We start from the raw sequence: 17,999 nt of genomic DNA, 5'->3' as shown, positions 1-17,999 counted from the left end.
TCTGGATTGTATCACGTAGTAATGTGGTACCACACAGAAACAGTCAATTAAACCTGGTTTCGATCAATATTTTAGAGGATAACGCAAGTTAGGTCTGGGATAGGTCTGGGATCTTCCCTCATCAGGCTCATACTTTCGCGTTTTTCACATACTTGTTGAACAGATCCTGGGTTTTTTTCTGGATTGGGTGACGTAGTAGTGTGGTACCACACTGAAACAGTCGATTAAACCTGGTTTCGATCAATATTTTTGAGGATAACGCATGTTAGGTCTAGGTTAGGCCTGGGATTTTCACTCATCAGACTCTTACTTTCGCATTCTTCACATACTTGTTGAACGGATCCTGGGTTTTTTCTGGTTTGGACCACGTAGTAATGTGGGACCACACGGAAACAGTCAATTAAACCTGGTTTCGATCAATATATTAGAGAATAATTCATGTTAGGACTAGGTTAGGTCTGGGATTTGCTCCCATCAGGCTCATTCTTTCGCATATTTCTCATACTTGATGGCTAGATCCTGGGCTTTTTCTGGATTGCATAACGTAGTAATGAAGTACAACATTGAAACAGTCAATTAAACCTGGATTCCATCAATATCTTAGAGGACAACGCAAGTTAGGTCTGGGATAGGTCTGGGATTTGCCCACATCAGGCTCATACTTTCGCGTTTTTCACATACTCGTTGAACAGATCCTGGGTTATTTTCTGGTTTGGATCGCATAGTAATGTGTTACCACACTGAAACAGTCGATTAAACCAGGTTTCGATCAATATTTTTGAGGATAACGCATGTTAAGTCTAGGTTAGGCCTGGGATTTTCACTCATCAGTCTCATACTTTCGCATTCTTCTCATACTTGTTGAACGGATCCTGGGTTTTTGCTGGTTTGGATCACGTAGTAATGTGGGACCACACGGAAACAGTCAATTAAACCTGGTTTCGATCAATATATTAGAGAATAATTCATGTTAGGTCTAGGTTAGGTCTGGGATTTGCTCTCATCAGGCTCATTCTTTCGCATATTTCTCATACTTGATGGCTAGATCCTGGGCTTTTTCTGGATTGCATCACGTAGTAATGAAGTAGAACACTGAAACAGACAATTAAACCTGGTTACCATCAATATCTTAGAGGACAACGCAAGTTAGGTCTGGGATAGGTCTGGGATTTGCCCACATCAGACTCATACTTTCGCGTTTTTCACATACTTGTTGAAGAGATCCTGGGTTTTTTCTGGTTTGGATCACGTAGTAGTGTGGTACCACACTGAAACAGTCCATTAAACCTGGTTTGGATCAACATTTTAGAGGATAACGCATGTTAGGTCTAGGTTAGGTCTGGGATTTTCACTCATCAGACTCATACTTTCGCATTCTTCACATACTTGTTGAACGGATCCTGTGTTTTTTCTGGTTTGGATCACGTAGTAAAGTGGTACCACACTGAAACAGTCAATTAAACCTGGTTTTGATCAATATCTTAGAGAATAATTCATGTTAGGTCTAGGTTAGGTCTGGGATTTGCCGTCATCAGGCTCATACTTTCGCATATTTCTCATACTTCATGGCAGGATCCTGGGCTATTTCTGGATTGGATCATGTAGTAATGTGGTACCACACTGAAACAGACAATTAAACCTGGTTTGGATCAATATTTTTAGAGGATAACGCATGTTAGGTCTAGGTTAGCCCTGGGATTTTCACTCATCAGACTCATACTTTCGCATTCTTCACATACTTGTTGAACGGATCCTGGGTTTTTTCTGGTTTGGTTCACGTAGTAATGTGGTACCACACTGAAACATTCAATTAAACCTGATCTTGATAAATATTTCAGAGTATAACGCATGTTAGGTCTGGGTTAGCTCTAGGATTTGCCCTCATCAGGCTCATACTTTCGCATATTTCTCATACTTCATGGCTAGATCCTGGGCTGTTTCTGGATTGTATCACGTAGTAATGTGGTACCACGCTGAAACAGTCAATTAAACCTGGTTTCGATCAATATTTTAGAGGATAACGCAAGTTAGGTCTGGCATAGGTCTGGGATTCGCCCTCTTCAGACTCATACTTTCGCATATTTCTCATACTAGATGGCTAGTTCCTGGGCTTTTTCTGGATTGCATCACGTAGTAATGAAGTACAACACTGAAACACTCAATTAAACCTGGTTTCGATCAATATTATTGAGGATAACGCATGATAGGTCTAGGTAAGGCCTGGGATTTTCACTCATCAGACTCATACTTTCGCATTCTTCACATACTTGTTGAACGGAACCTGGGTTTTTTCTGGTTTGGATCACGTAGTAATGTAGGACCACACTGAAACAGTCAATTAAACCTGGTTTGGATCAATATTTTAGAGAATAATTCATGTTAGGTCTAGGTTAGGTCTGGGATTTGCTCTCATCAGGCTCATTCTTTCGCATATTTCTCATACTTGATGGCTAGATCCTGGGCTTTTTCTGGATTGCATCTCGTAGTAATGAAGTGCAACACTGAAACAGTCAATTAAACCTGGTTTCCATCAATATCTTAGAGGACAACGCAAGTTAGGTCTGGGATAGGTCTGGGACTTGCCCTCATCACGCTCATACTTTCGCGTTTTTGACATACTTGTTGAACAGATCCTGGGTTTTTTCTGGTTTGGATCACGTAGTAGTGTGGTACCACACTGAAACAGTCCATTAAACCAGGTTTGGATCAATATTTTTGAGGATAACGCATGTTAGGTCTAGGTTAGGTCGGGGATTTTCACTCATCAGACTCATACTTTGGCATTCTTCACATACTTGTTGAACGGATCCTGGGTTTTTTCTGGTATGGATCACGTAGTAATGTGGTACCACACTGAAACAGTCGATTGAACCTGGTTTCGATCAGTATTTTAGACGATAACGCAACATAAGTCTGGGATAGGTCTGGGATTTGACCTCATCAGACTCATACTTTCGCGTTTTTCACATACTTGTTGGAGAGATCCTGGGTTTTTTCTGGTTTGGATCTCGTAGTAGTGTGGTATCACACTGAAAAAGTCCATTAAACCTGGTTTGGATCAATATCTTAGAGGATAACGCATGTTAGGTCTAGGTTAGGTCTGGGATTTTCACTCATCAGACTCATACTTTCGCACTCTTCACATACTCGTTGAACAGATCCTGGGTTTTTTCTGGTTTGGATCACGTAGTAATATGGTATCACACTGAAACAGTCGATGAAACCTGGTTTCGATCAATATTTTGGAGGATAACGCAAGTTAAGTCTGGGATTGGTCTGGGTTTTGACCTCATCAGACTCATACTTTCGCACACTTCACATACTCGTTGAACAGATCCTGGGTTATTTTCTGGTTTGGATCACATAGTAATGTGGTACCACACTGAAACAGTCGATTAAACCAGGTTTCGATCAATATTTTTGAGGATAACGCATGTTAGGTCTAGGTTAGGCCTGGGATTTTCACTCATCAGGCTCATACTTTCGCATTCTTCACATACTTCTTGAACGGATCCTGGGCTTTTTCTGGTTTGGATCACGTAGTAATGTGGTACCACACTGAAACAGTCGATTGAACCTGGTTTCGATCAGTATTTTAGAGGATAACGCAACATAAGTCTGGGATAGGTCTGGGATTTGACCTCATCAGACTCATACTTTCGCTGTTTTCACATACTTGTTGAAGAGATCCTGGTTTTTTTCTGGTTTGGATCGCATAGTAATGTGTTACCACACTGAAACAGTCGATTAAACCAGGTTTCGATCAATATTCTTGAGGATAACGCATGTTAGGTCTAGGTTAGGCCTGGGATTTTCACTCATCAGTCTCATACTTTCGCATTCTTCTCATACTTGTTGAACGGATCCTGGGTTTTTGCTGGTTTGGATCACGTAGTAATGTGGGACCACACTGAAACAGTCAATTAAACCTGGTTTCGATCAATATATTAGAGAATAATTCATGTTAGGTCGAGGTTAGGTCTGGGATTTGCTCTCATCAGGCTCATTCTTTCGCATATTGCCCATACTTGATGGCTAGATCCTGGGCTTTTTCCGGATTGCATCACGTAGTAATGAAGTACAACACTGAAACAGTCAATTAAACCTGGTTACCATCAATATCTTAGAGGACAACGCAAGTTAGGTCTGGGATAGGTCTGGGATTTGCCCACATCAGGCTCATACTTTCGCATATTTCTCATACTTCATGGCTAGATCCTGGGCTGTTTCTGGATTGTATCACGTAGTAATGTGGTACCACGCTGAAACAGTCAATTAAACCTGGTTTCGATCAATATTTTAGAGGATAACGCAAGTTAGGTCTGGCATAGGTCTGGGATTCGCCCTCATCAGACTCATACTTTCGCGTTTTTCACATACTTGTTGAACTGATCCTGGGCTTTTTCTGGTTTGGATCACGTAGTAATGTGGTAACACACTGAAACAGTCAATTAAACCTGGTTTCGATCAATATTTTAGAGAATAATTCATGTTAGGTCTAGGTTAGGTCTGGGATTTGCTCTCATCAGGCTCATACTTTCGCATATTTCTCATACTAGATGGCTAGTTCCTGGGCTTTTTCTGGATTGCATCACGTAGTAATGAAGTACAACACTGAAACACTCAATTAAACCTGGTTTCGATCAATATTATTGAGGATAACGCATGTTAGGTCTAGGTTAGGCCTGGGATTTTCACTCATCAGACTCATACTTTCGCAATCTTCACATACTTGTTGAACGGATCCTGGGTTTTTTCTGGTTTGGATCACGTAGTAATGTGGGACCACACTGAAACAGTCAATTAAACCTGGTTTCGATCAATATTTTAGAGAATAATTCATGTTAGGTCTAGGTTAGGTCTGGGATTTGCTCTCATCAGGCTCATTCTTCCGCATATTTCTCATACTTGATGGCAAGATCCTGGGCTTTTTCTGGATTGCATCTCGTAGTAATGAAGTGCAACACTGAAACAGTCAATTAAACCTGGTTTCCATCAATATCTTAGAGGACAACGCAAGTTAGGTCTGGGATAGGTCTGGGACTTGCCCTCATCACGCTCATACTTTCGCGTTTTTGACATACTTGTTGAACAGATCCCGGGTTTTTTCTGGTTTGGATCACGTAGTAGTGTGGTACCACACTGAAACAGTCCATTAAACCAGGTTTGGATCAATATTTTAGAGGATAACGCATGTTAGGTCTAGGTTAGGTCGGGGATTTTCACTCATCAGACTCATACTTTCGCATTCTTCACATACTTGTTGAACGGATCCTGTGTTTTCTCTGGTTTGGATCACGTAGTAAAGTGGTACCACACTGAAACAGTCAATTAAACCTGGTTTTGATCAATATCTTAGAGAATAATTCATGTTAGGTCTAGGTTAGGTCTGGGATTTGCTCTCATCAGGCTCATTCTTTCGCATGTTTCTCATACTTGATGGCTAGATCCTGGGCTTTTTCTGGATTGCATAACGTAGTAATGAAGTACAACATTGAAACAGTCAATTAAACCTGGATTCCATCAATATCTTAGAGGACAACGCAAGTTAGGTCTGGGATTGTTCTGGGATTTGCCCACATCAGGCTCATACATTCGCGTTTTTCACATACTCGTTGAACAGATCCTCGGTTATTTTCTGGTTTGGATAGCATAGTAATGTGGTACCACACTGAAACAGTCGATTAAACCAGGTTTCGATCAATATTTTTGAGGATAACGCATGTTAGGTCTAGGTTAGGCCTGGGATTTTCACTCATCAGACTCATACTTTCGCATTCTTCTCATACTTGTTGAACGGATCCTGGGTTTTTGCTGGTTTGGATCACGTAGTAATGTGGGACCACACAGAAGCAATCAATTAAACCTGGTCTTGATAAATATTTTAGAGGATAACGCATGTTAGGTCTGGGTTAGGTCTAGGATTTGCCCTCGTCAGGCTCAAACTTTCGCATATTTCTCATACTTCATGGCTAGATCCTGGGCTATTTCTGGAGTGTATCACGTAGTAATGTGGTACCACACAGAAACAGTCAATTAAACCTGGTTTCGATCAATATTTTAGAGGATAACGCAAGTTAGGTCTGGGATAGGTCTGGGATTTTCCCTCATCAGGCTCATACTTTCGCGTTTTTCACATACTTGTTGAACAGATCCTGGGTTTTTTTCTGGTTTGGATCACGTAGTAGTGTGGTACCACACTGAAACAGTCCATTAAACCTGGTTTGGATCAACATTTTAGAGGATAACGCATGTTAGGTCTAGGTTAGGTCTGGGATTTTCACTCATCAGACTCATACTTTCGCATTCTTCACATACTTGTTGAACGGATCCTGTGTTTTTTCTGGTTTGGATCACGTAGTAAAGTGGTACCACACTGAAACAGTCAATTAAACCTGGTTTTGATCAATATCTTAGAGAATAATTCATGTTAGGTCTAGGTTAGGTCTGGGATTTGCCGTCATCAGGCTCATACTTTCGCATATTTCTCATACTTCATGGCTGGATCCTGGGCTATTTCTGGATTGGATCATGTAGTAATGTGGTACCACACTGAAACAGTCAATTAAACCTGGTTTGGATCAATATTTTTAGAGGATAACGCATGTTAGGTCTAGGTTAGCCCTGGGATTTCACTCATCAGACACATACTTTCGCATTCTTCACATACTTGTTGAACGGATCCTGGGTTTTTTCTGGTTTGGTTCACGTAGTAATGTGGTACCACACTGAAACATTCAATTAAACCTGATCTTGATAAATATTTCAGAGTATAACGCATGTTAGGTCTGGGTTAGCTCTAGGATTTGCCCTCATCAGGCTCATACTTTCGCATATTTCTCATACTTCATGGCTAGATCCTGGGCTGTTTCTGGATTGTATCACGTAGTAATGTGGTACCACGCTGAAACAGTCAATTAAACCTGGTTTCGATCAATATTTTAGAGGATAACGCAAGTTAGGTCTGGCATAGGTCTGGGATTCGCCCTCTTCAGACTCATACTTTCGCATATTTCTCATACTAGATGGCTAGTTCCTGGGCGTTTTCTGGATTGCATCACGTAGTAATGAAGTACAACACTGAAACACTCAATTAAACCTGGTTTCGATCAATATTATTGAGGATAACGCATGTTAGGTCTAGGTTAGGCCTGGGATTTTCACTCATCAGACTCATACTTTCGCATTCTTCACATACTTGTTGAACGGATCCTGGGTTTTTTCTGGTTTGGATCACGTAGTAATGTAGGACCACACTGGAACAGTCAATTAAACCTGGTTTGGATCAATATTTTAGAGAACAATTCATGTTAGGTCTAGGTTAGGTCTGGGATTTGCTCTCATCAGGCTCATTCTTTCGCATATTTCTCATACTTGATGGCTAGATCCTGGGCTTTTTCTGGATTGCATCTCGTAGTAATGAAGTACAACACTGAAACAGTCAATTAAACCTGGTTACCATCAATATCTTAGAGGACAACGCAAGTTAGGTCTGGGATAGGTCTGGGATTTGCCCACATCAGGCTCATACTTTCGCATATTTCTCATACTTCATGGCTAGATCCTGGGCTGTTTCTGGATTGTATCACGTAGTAATGTGGTACCACGCTGAAACAGTCAATTAAACCTGGTTTCGATCAATATTTTAGAGGATAACGCAAGTTAGGTCTGGCATAGGTCTGGGATTCGCCCTCATCAGACTCATACTTTCGCGTTTTTCACATACTTGTTGAACTGATCCTGGGCTTTTTCTGGTTTGGATCACGTAGTAATGTGGTAACACACTGAAACAGTCAATTAAACCTGGTTTCGATCAATATTTTAGAGAATAATTCATGTTAGGTCTAGGTTAGGTCTGGGATTTGCTCTCATCAGGCTCATTCTTCCGCATATTTCTCATACTTGATGGCAAGATCCTGGGCTTTTTCTGGATTGCATCTCGTAGTAATGAAGTGCAACACTGAAACAGTCAATTAAACCTGGTTTCCATCAATATCTTAGAGGACAACGCAAGTTAGGTCTGGGATAGGTCTGGGACTTGCCCTCATCACGCTCATACTTTCGCGTTTTTGACATACTTGTTGAACAGATCCCGGGTTTTTTCTGGTTTGGATCACGTAGTAGTGTGGTACCACACTGAAACAGTCCATTAAACCAGGTTTGGATCAATATTTTAGAGGATAACGCATGTTAGGTCTAGGTTAGGTCGGGGATTTTCACTCATCAGACTCATACTTTCGCATTCTTCACATACTTGTTGAACGGATCCTGTGTTTTCTCTGGTTTGGATCACGTAGTAAAGTGGTACCACACTGAAACAGTCAATTAAACCTGGTTTTGATCAATATCTTAGAGAATAATTCATGTTAGGTCTAGGTTAGGTCTGGGATTTGCTCTCATCAGGCTCATTCTTTCGCATATTTCTCATACTTGATGGCTAGATCCTGGGCTTTTTCTGGATTGCATAACGTAGTAATGAAGTACAACATTGAAACAGTCAATTAAACCTGGATTCCATCAATATCTTAGAGGACAACGCAAGTTAGGTCTGGGATTGTTCTGGGATTTGCCCACATCAGGCTCATACATTCGCGTTTTTCACATACTCGTTGAACAGATCCTCGGTTATTTTCTGGTTTGGATAGCATAGTAATGTGGTACCACACTGAAACAGTCGATTAAACCAGGTTTCGATCAATATTTTTGAGGATAACGCATGTTAGGTCTAGGTTAGGCCTGGGATTTTCACTCATCAGACTCATACTTTCGCATTCTTCTCATACTTGTTGAACGGATCCTGGGTTTTTGCTGGTTTGGATCACGTAGTAATGTGGGACCACACAGAAGCAATCAATTAAACCTGGTCTTGATAAATATTTTAGAGGATAACGCATGTTAGGTCTGGGTTAGGTCTAGGATTTGCCCTCGTCAGGCTCAAACTTTCGCATATTTCTCATACTTCATGGCTAGATCCTGGGCTATTTCTGGAGTGTATCACGTAGTAATGTGGTACCACACAGAAACAGTCAATTAAACCTGGTTTCGATCAATATTTTAGAGGATAACGCAAGTTAGGTCTGGGATAGGTCTGGGATTTTCCCTCATCAGGCTCATACTTTCGCGTTTTTCACATACTTGTTGAACAGATCCTGGGTTTTTTTCTGGTTTGGATCACGTAGTAGTGTGGTACCACACTGAAACAGTCCATTAAACCTGGTTTGGATCAACATTTTAGAGGATAACGCATGTTAGGTCTAGGTTAGGTCTGGGATTTTCACTCATCAGACTCATACTTTCGCATTCTTCACATACTTGTTGAACGGATCCTGTGTTTTTTCTGGTTTGGATCACGTAGTAAAGTGGTACCACACTGAAACAGTCAATTAAACCTGGTTTTGATCAATATCTTAGAGAATAATTCATGTTAGGTCTAGGTTAGGTCTGGGATTTGCCGTCATCAGGCTCATACTTTCGCATATTTCTCATACTTCATGGCTGGATCCTGGGCTATTTCTGGATTGGATCATGTAGTAATGTGGTACCACACTGAAACAGTCAATTAAACCTGGTTTGGATCAATATTTTTAGAGGATAACGCATGTTAGGTCTAGGTTAGCCCTGGGATTTCACTCATCAGACACATACTTTCGCATTCTTCACATACTTGTTGAACGGATCCTGGGTTTTTTCTGGTTTGGTTCACGTAGTAATGTGGTACCACACTGAAACATTCAATTAAACCTGATCTTGATAAATATTTCAGAGTATAACGCATGTTAGGTCTGGGTTAGCTCTAGGATTTGCCCTCATCAGGCTCATACTTTCGCATATTTCTCATACTTCATGGCTAGATCCTGGGCTGTTTCTGGATTGTATCACGTAGTAATGTGGTACCACGCTGAAACAGTCAATTAAACCTGGTTTCGATCAATATTTTAGAGGATAACGCAAGTTAGGTCTGGCATAGGTCTGGGATTCGCCCTCTTCAGACTCATACTTTCGCATATTTCTCATACTAGATGGCTAGTTCCTGGGCGTTTTCTGGATTGCATCACGTAGTAATGAAGTACAACACTGAAACACTCAATTAAACCTGGTTTCGATCAATATTATTGAGGATAACGCATGTTAGGTCTAGGTTAGGCCTGGGATTTTCACTCATCAGACTCATACTTTCGCATTCTTCACATACTTGTTGAACGGATCCTGGGTTTTTTCTGGTTTGGATCACGTAGTAATGTAGGACCACACTGGAACAGTCAATTAAACCTGGTTTGGATCAATATTTTAGAGAACAATTCATGTTAGGTCTAGGTTAGGTCTGGGATTTGCTCTCATCAGGCTCATTCTTTCGCATATTTCTCATACTTGATGGCTAGATCCTGGGCTTTTTCTGGATTGCATCTCGTAGTAATGAAGTGCAACACTGAAACAGTCAATTAAACCTGGTTTCCATCAATATCTTAGAGGACAACGCAAGTTAGGTCTGGGATAGGTCTGGGACTTGCCCTCATCACGCTCATACTTTCGCATTCTTCACATACTTGTTGAACGGATCCTGTGTTTTCTCTGGTTTGGATCACGTAGTAAAGTGGTACCACACTGAAACAGTCCATTAAACCAGGTTTGGATCAATATTTTTGAGGATAACGCATGTTAGGTCTAGGTTAGGTCGGGGATTTTCACTCATCAGACTCATACTTTGGCATTCTTCACATACTTGTTGAACGGATCCTGGGTTTTTTCTGGTATGGATCACGTAGTAATGTGGTACCACACTGAAACAGTCGATTGAACCTGGTTTCGATCATTATTTTAGACGATAACGCAACATAAGTCTGGGATAGGTCTGGGATTTGACCTCATCAGACTCATACTTTCGCGTTTTTCACATACTTGTTGGAGAGATCCTGGGTTTTTTCTGGTTTGGATCTCGTAGTAGTGTGGTACCACACTGAAAAAGTCGATTAAACCAGGTTTCGATCAATATTTTTGAGGATAACGCATGTTAGGACTGGGATTTTCACTCATCAGACTCATACTTTCGCATTCTTCACATACTCGTTGAACAGATCCTGGGTTTTTTCTGGTTTGGATCACGTAGTAATGTGGTATCACACTGAAACAGTCGATGAAACCTGGTTTCGATCAATATTTTGGAGGATAACGCAAGTTAAGTCTGGGATTGGTCTGGGATTTGACCACATCAGACTCATACTTTCGCACACTTCACATACTCGTTGAACAGATCCTGGGTTATTTTCTGGTTTGGATCACATAGTAATGTGGTACCACACTGAAACAGTCGATTAAACCAGGTTTCGATCAATATTTTTGAGGATAACGCATGTTAGGTCTAGGTTAGGTCTGGGATTTTCACTCATCAGACTCATACTTTCGCATTCTTCACATACTTGTTGAACGGATCCTGGGTTTTTTCTGGTTTGGATCACGTAGTAATGTGGTACCACACTGAAACAGTCGATTGAACCTGGTTTCGATCAGCATTTTAGAGGATAACGCAACATAAGTCTGGGATAGGTCTGGGATTTGACCTCATCAGACTCATACTTTCGCGTTTTTCACATACTTGTTGAAGAGATCCTGGGTTTTTTCTGGTTTGGATCACGTAGTAGTGTGGTACCACACTGAAACAGTCCATTAAACCTGGTTTGGATCAATATTTTAGAGGATAACGCAACATAAGTCTAGGTTAGGTCTGGGATTTTCACTCATCAGACTCATACTTTCGCATTCTTCACATACTTGTTGAACGGATCCTGGGTTTTCTCTGGTTTGGATCACGTAGTAATGTGGGACCACACTGAAACAATCAATTAAACCTGGTCTTGATAAATATTTTAGAGGATAACGCATGTTAGGTCTGGGATAGATCTGGGATTTGCCCTCATCAGACTCATACTTTCGCACACTTCACATACTCGTTGAACAGATCCTGGGTTATTTTCTGGTTTGGATCACATAGTAATGTGGTACCACACTGAAACAGTCGATTAAACCAGATTTCGATCAATATTTTTGAGGATAACGCATGTTAGGTCTAGGTTAGGCCTGGGATTTTCACTCATCAGACTCATACTTTCGTATTCTTCTCATACTTGTTGAACGGATCCTGGGTTTTTTCTGGTTTGGATCACATAGTAATGTGGTACCACACTGAAACAGTCGATTAAACCAGGTTTCGATCAATATTTTTGAGGATAACGCATGTTAGGTCTAGGTTAGGTCTGGGATTTTCACTCATCAGACTCATACTTTGGCATTCTTCACATACTTGTTGAACGGATCCTGGGTTTTTTCTGGTATGGATCACGTAGTAATGTGGTACCACACTGAAACAGTCGATTGAACCTGGTTTCGATCATTATTTTAGACGATAACGCAACATAAGTCTGGGATAGGTCTGGGATTTGACCTCATCAGACTCATACTTTCGCGTTTTTCACATACTTGTTGGAGAGATCCTGGGTTTTTTCTGGTTTGGATCTCGTAGTAGTGTGGTACCACACTGAAAAAGTCGATTAAACCAGGTTTCGATCAATATTTTTGAGGATAACGCATGTTAGGTCTGGGATTTTCACTCATCAGACTCATACTTTCGCATTCTTCACATACTCGTTGAACAGATCCTGGGTTTTTTCTGGTTTGGATCACGTAGTAATGTGGTATCACACTGAAACAGTCGATGAAACCTGGTTTCGATCAATATTTTTGAGGATAACGCATGTTAGGTCTAGGTTAGGTCTGGGATTTTCACTCATCAGACTCATACTTTCGCATTCTTCACATACTTGTTGAACGGATCCTGGGTTTTTTCTGGTTTGGATCACGTAGTAATGTGGTACCACACTGAAACAGTCGATTGAACCTGGTTTCGATCAGCATTTTAGAGGATAACGCAACATAAGTCTGGGATAAAGATCCTGGGCTTTTTCTGGATTGCATCTCGTAGTAATGAAGTGCAACACTGAAACAGTCAATTAAACCTGGTTTCCATCAATATCTTAGAGGACAACGCAAGTTAGGTCTGGGATAGGTCTGGGACTTGCCCTCATCACGCTCATACTTTCGCGTTTTTGACATACTTGTTGAACAGATCCCGGGTTTTTTCTGGTTTGGATCACGTAGTAGTGTGGTACCACACTGAAACAGTCCATTAAACCAGGTTTGGATCAATATTTTAGAGGATAACGCATGTTAGGTCTAGGTTAGGTCGGGGATTTTCACTCATCAGACTCATACTTTCGCATTCTTCACATACTTGTTGAACGGATCCTGTGTTTTCTCTGGTTTGGATCACGTAGTAAAGTGGTACCACACTGAAACAGTCAATTAAACCTGGTTTTGATCAATATCTTAGAGAATAATTCATGTTAGGTCTAGGTTAGGTCTGGGATTTGCTCTCATCAGGCTCATTCTTTCGCATATTTCTCATACTTGATGGCTAGATCCTGGGCTTTTTCTGGATTGCATAACGTAGTAATGAAGTACAACATTGAAACAGTCAATTAAACCTGGATTCCATCAATATCTTAGAGGACAACGCAAGTTAGGTCTGGGATTGTTCTGGGATTTGCCCACATCAGGCTCATACATTCGCGTTTTTCACATACTCGTTGAACAGATCCTCGGTTATTTTCTGGTTTGGATAGCATAGTAATGTGGTACCACACTGAAACAGTCGATTAAACCAGGTTTCGATCAATATTTTTGAGGATAACGCATGTTAGGTCTAGGTTAGGCCTGGGATTTTCACTCATCAGACTCATACTTTCGCATTCTTCTCATACTTGTTGAACGGATCCTGGGTTTTTGCTGGTTTGGATCACGTAGTAATGTGGGACCACACAGAAGCAATCAATTAAACCTGGTCTTGATAAATATTTTAGAGGATAACGCATGTTAGGTCTGGGTTAGGTCTAGGATTTGCCCTCGTCAGGCTCAAACTTTCGCATATTTCTCATACTTCATGGCTAGATCCTGGGCTATTTCTGGAGTGTATCACGTAGTAATGTGGTACCACACAGAAACAGTCAATTAAACCTGGTTTCGATCAATATTTTAGAGGATAACGCAAGTTAGGTCTGGGATAGGTCTGGGATTTTCCCTCATCAGGCTCATACTTTCGCGTTTTTCACATACTTGTTGAACAGATCCTGGGTTTTTTTCTGGTTTGGATCACGTAGTAGTGTGGTACCACACTGAAACAGTCCATTAAACCTGGTTTGGATCAACATTTTAGAGGATAACGCATGTTAGGTCTAGGTTAGGTCTGGGATTTTCACTCATCAGACTCATACTTTCGCATTCTTCACATACTTGTTGAACGGATCCTGTGTTTTTTCTGGTTTGGATCACGTAGTAAAGTGGTACCACACTGAAACAGTCAATTAAACCTGGTTTTGATCAATATCTTAGAGAATAATTCATGTTAGGTCTAGGTTAGGTCTGGGATTTGCCGTCATCAGGCTCATACTTTCGCATATTTCTCATACTTCATGGCTGGATCCTGGGCTTTTTCTGGATTGGATCATGTAGTAATGTGGTACCACACTGAAACAGTCAATTAAACCTGGTTTGGATCAATATTTTTAGAGGATAACGCATGTTAGGTCTAGGTTAGCCCTGGGATTTCACTCATCAGACACATACTTTCGCATTCTTCACATACTTGTTGAACGGATCCTGGGTTTTTTCTGGTTTGGTTCACGTAGTAATGTGGTACCACACTGAAACATTCAATTAAACCTGATCTTGATAAATATTTCAGAGTATAACGCATGTTAGGTCTGGGTTAGCTCTAGGATTTGCCCTCATCAGGCTCATACTTTCGCATATTTCTCATACTTCATGGCTAGATCCTGGGCTGTTTCTGGATTGTATCACGTAGTAATGTGGTACCACGCTGAAACAGTCAATTAAACCTGGTTTCGATCAATATTTTAGAGGATAACGCAAGTTAGGTCTGGCATAGGTCTGGGATTCGCCCTCTTCAGACTCATACTTTCGCATATTTCTCATACTAGATGGCTAGTTCCTGGGCGTTTTCTGGATTGCATCACGTAGTAATGAAGTACAACACTGAAACACTCAATTAAACCTGGTTTCGATCAATATTATTGAGGATAACGCATGTTAGGTCTAGGTTAGGCCTGGGATTTTCACTCATCAGACTCATACTTTCGCATTCTTCACATACTTGTTGAACGGATCCTGGGTTTTTTCTGGTTTGGATCACGTAGTAATGTAGGACCACACTGGAACAGTCAATTAAACCTGGTTTGGATCAATATTTTAGAGAACAATTCATGTTAGGTCTAGGTTAGGTCTGGGATTTGCTCTCATCAGGCTCATTCTTTCGCATATTTCTCATACTTGATGGCTAGATCCTGGGCTTTTTCTGGATTGCATCTCGTAGTAATGAAGTGCAACACTGAAACAGTCAATTAAACCTGGTTTCCATCAATATCTTAGAGGACAACGCAAGTTAGGTCTGGGATAGGTCTGGGACTTGCCCTCATCACGCTCATACTTTCGCATTCTTCACATACTTGTTGAACGGATCCTGTGTTTTCTCTGGTTTGGATCACGTAGTAAAGTGGTACCACACTGAAACAGTCCATTAAACCAGGTTTGGATCAATATTTTTGAGGATAACGCATGTTAGGTCTAGGTTAGGTCGGGGATTTTCACTCATCAGACTCATACTTTGGCATTCTTCACATACTTGTTGAACGGATCCTGGGTTTTTTCTGGTATGGATCACGTAGTAATGTGGTACCACACTGAAACAGTCGATTGAACCTGGTTTCGATCATTATTTTAGACGATAACGCAACATAAGTCTGGGATAGGTCTGGGATTTGACCTCATCAGACTCATACTTTCGCGTTTTTCACATACTTGTTGGAGAGATCCTGGGTTTTTTCTGGTTTGGATCTCGTAGTAGTGTGGTACCACACTGAAAAAGTCGATTAAACCAGGTTTCGATCAATATTTTTGAGGATAACGCATGTTAGGACTGGGATTTTCACTCATCAGACTCATACTTTCGCATTCTTCACATACTCGTTGAACAGATCCTGGGTTTTTTCTGGTTTGGATCACGTAGTAATGTGGTATCACACTGAAACAGTCGATGAAACCTGGTTTCGATCAATATTTTGGAGGATAACGCAAGTTAAGTCTGGGATTGGTCTGGGATTTGACCACATCAGACTCATACTTTCGCACACTTCACATACTCGTTGAACAGATCCTGGGTTATTTTCTGGTTTGGATCACATAGTAATGTGGTACCACACTGAAACAGTCGATTAAACCAGGTTTCGATCAATATTTTTGAGGATAACGCATGTTAGGTCTAGGTTAGGTCTGGGATTTTCACTCATCAGACTCATACTTTCGCATTCTTCACATACTTGTTGAACGGATCCTGGGTTTTTTCTGGTTTGGATCACGTAGTAATGTGGTACCACACTGAAACAGTCGATTGAACCTGGTTTCGATCAGCATTTTAGAGGATAACGCAACATAAGTCTGGGATAGGTCTGGGATTTGACCTCATCAGACTCATACTTTCGCGTTTTTCACATACTTGTTGAAGAGATCCTGGGTTTTTTCTGGTTTGGATCACGTAGTAGTGTGGTACCATACTGAAACAGTCCATTAAACCTGGTTTGGATCAATATTTTAGAGGATAACGCAACATAAGTCTAGGTTAGGTCTGGGATTTTCACTCATCAGACTCATACTTTCGCATTCTTCACATACTTGTTGAACGGATCCTGGGTTTTCTCTGGTTTGGATCACGTAGTAATGTGGGACCACACTGAAACAATCAATTAAACCTGGTCTTGATAAATATTTTAGAGGATAACGCATGTTAGGTCTGGGATAGATCTGGGATTTGCCCTCATCAGACTCATACTTTCGCACACTTCACATACTCGTTGAACAGATCCTGGGTTATTTTCTGGTTTGGATCACATAGTAATGTGGTACCACACTGAAACAGTCGATTAAACCAGATTTCGATCAATATTTTTGAGGATAACGCATGTTAGGTCTAGGTTAGGCCTGGGATTTTCACTCATCAGACTCATACTTTCGTATTCTTCTCATACTTGTTGAACGGATCCTGGGTTTTTTCTGGTTTGGATCACATAGTAATGTGGTACCACACTGAAACAGTCGATTAAACCAGGTTTCGATCAATATTTTTGAGGATAACGCATGTTAGGTCTAGGTTAGGTCTGGGATTTTCACTCATCAGACTCATACTTTGGCATTCTTCACATACTTGTTGAACGGATCCTGGGTTTTTTCTGGTATGGATCACGTAGTAATGTGGTACCACACTGAAACAGTCGATTGAACCTGGTTTCGATCATTATTTTAGACGATAACGCAACATAAGTCTGGGATAGGTCTGGGATTTGACCTCATCAGACTCATACTTTCGCGTTTTTCACATACTTGTTGGAGAGATCCTGGGTTTTTTCTGGTTTGGATCTCGTAGTAGTGTGGTACCACACTGAAAAAGTCGATTAAACCAGGTTTCGATCAATATTTTTGAGGATAACGCATGTTAGGTCTGGGATTTTCACTCATCAGACTCATACTTTCGCATTCTTCACATACTCGTTGAACAGATCCTGGGTTTTTTCTGGTTTGGATCACGTAGTAATGTGGTATCACACTGAAACAGTCGATGAAACCTGGTTTCGATCAATATTTTGGAGGATAACGCAAGTTAAGTCTGGGATTGGTCTGGGATTTGACCTCATCAGACTCATACTTTCGCACACTTCACATACTCGTTGAACAGATCCTGGGTTATTTTCTGGTTTGGATCACATAGTAATGTGGTACCACACTGAAACAGTCGATTAAACCAGGTTTCGATCAATATTTTTGAGGATAACGCATGTTAGGTCTAGGTTAGGTCTGGGATTTTCACTCATCAGACTCATACT

Source organism: Colletes latitarsis, unplaced genomic scaffold (genome assembly GCF_051014445.1).
Source record: "Colletes latitarsis isolate SP2378_abdomen unplaced genomic scaffold, iyColLati1 scaffold0002, whole genome shotgun sequence".
Lineage (NCBI taxonomy): Eukaryota > Metazoa > Arthropoda > Insecta > Hymenoptera > Colletidae > Colletes > Colletes latitarsis.
Note: the sequence above shows the minus strand (reverse complement) of the source record.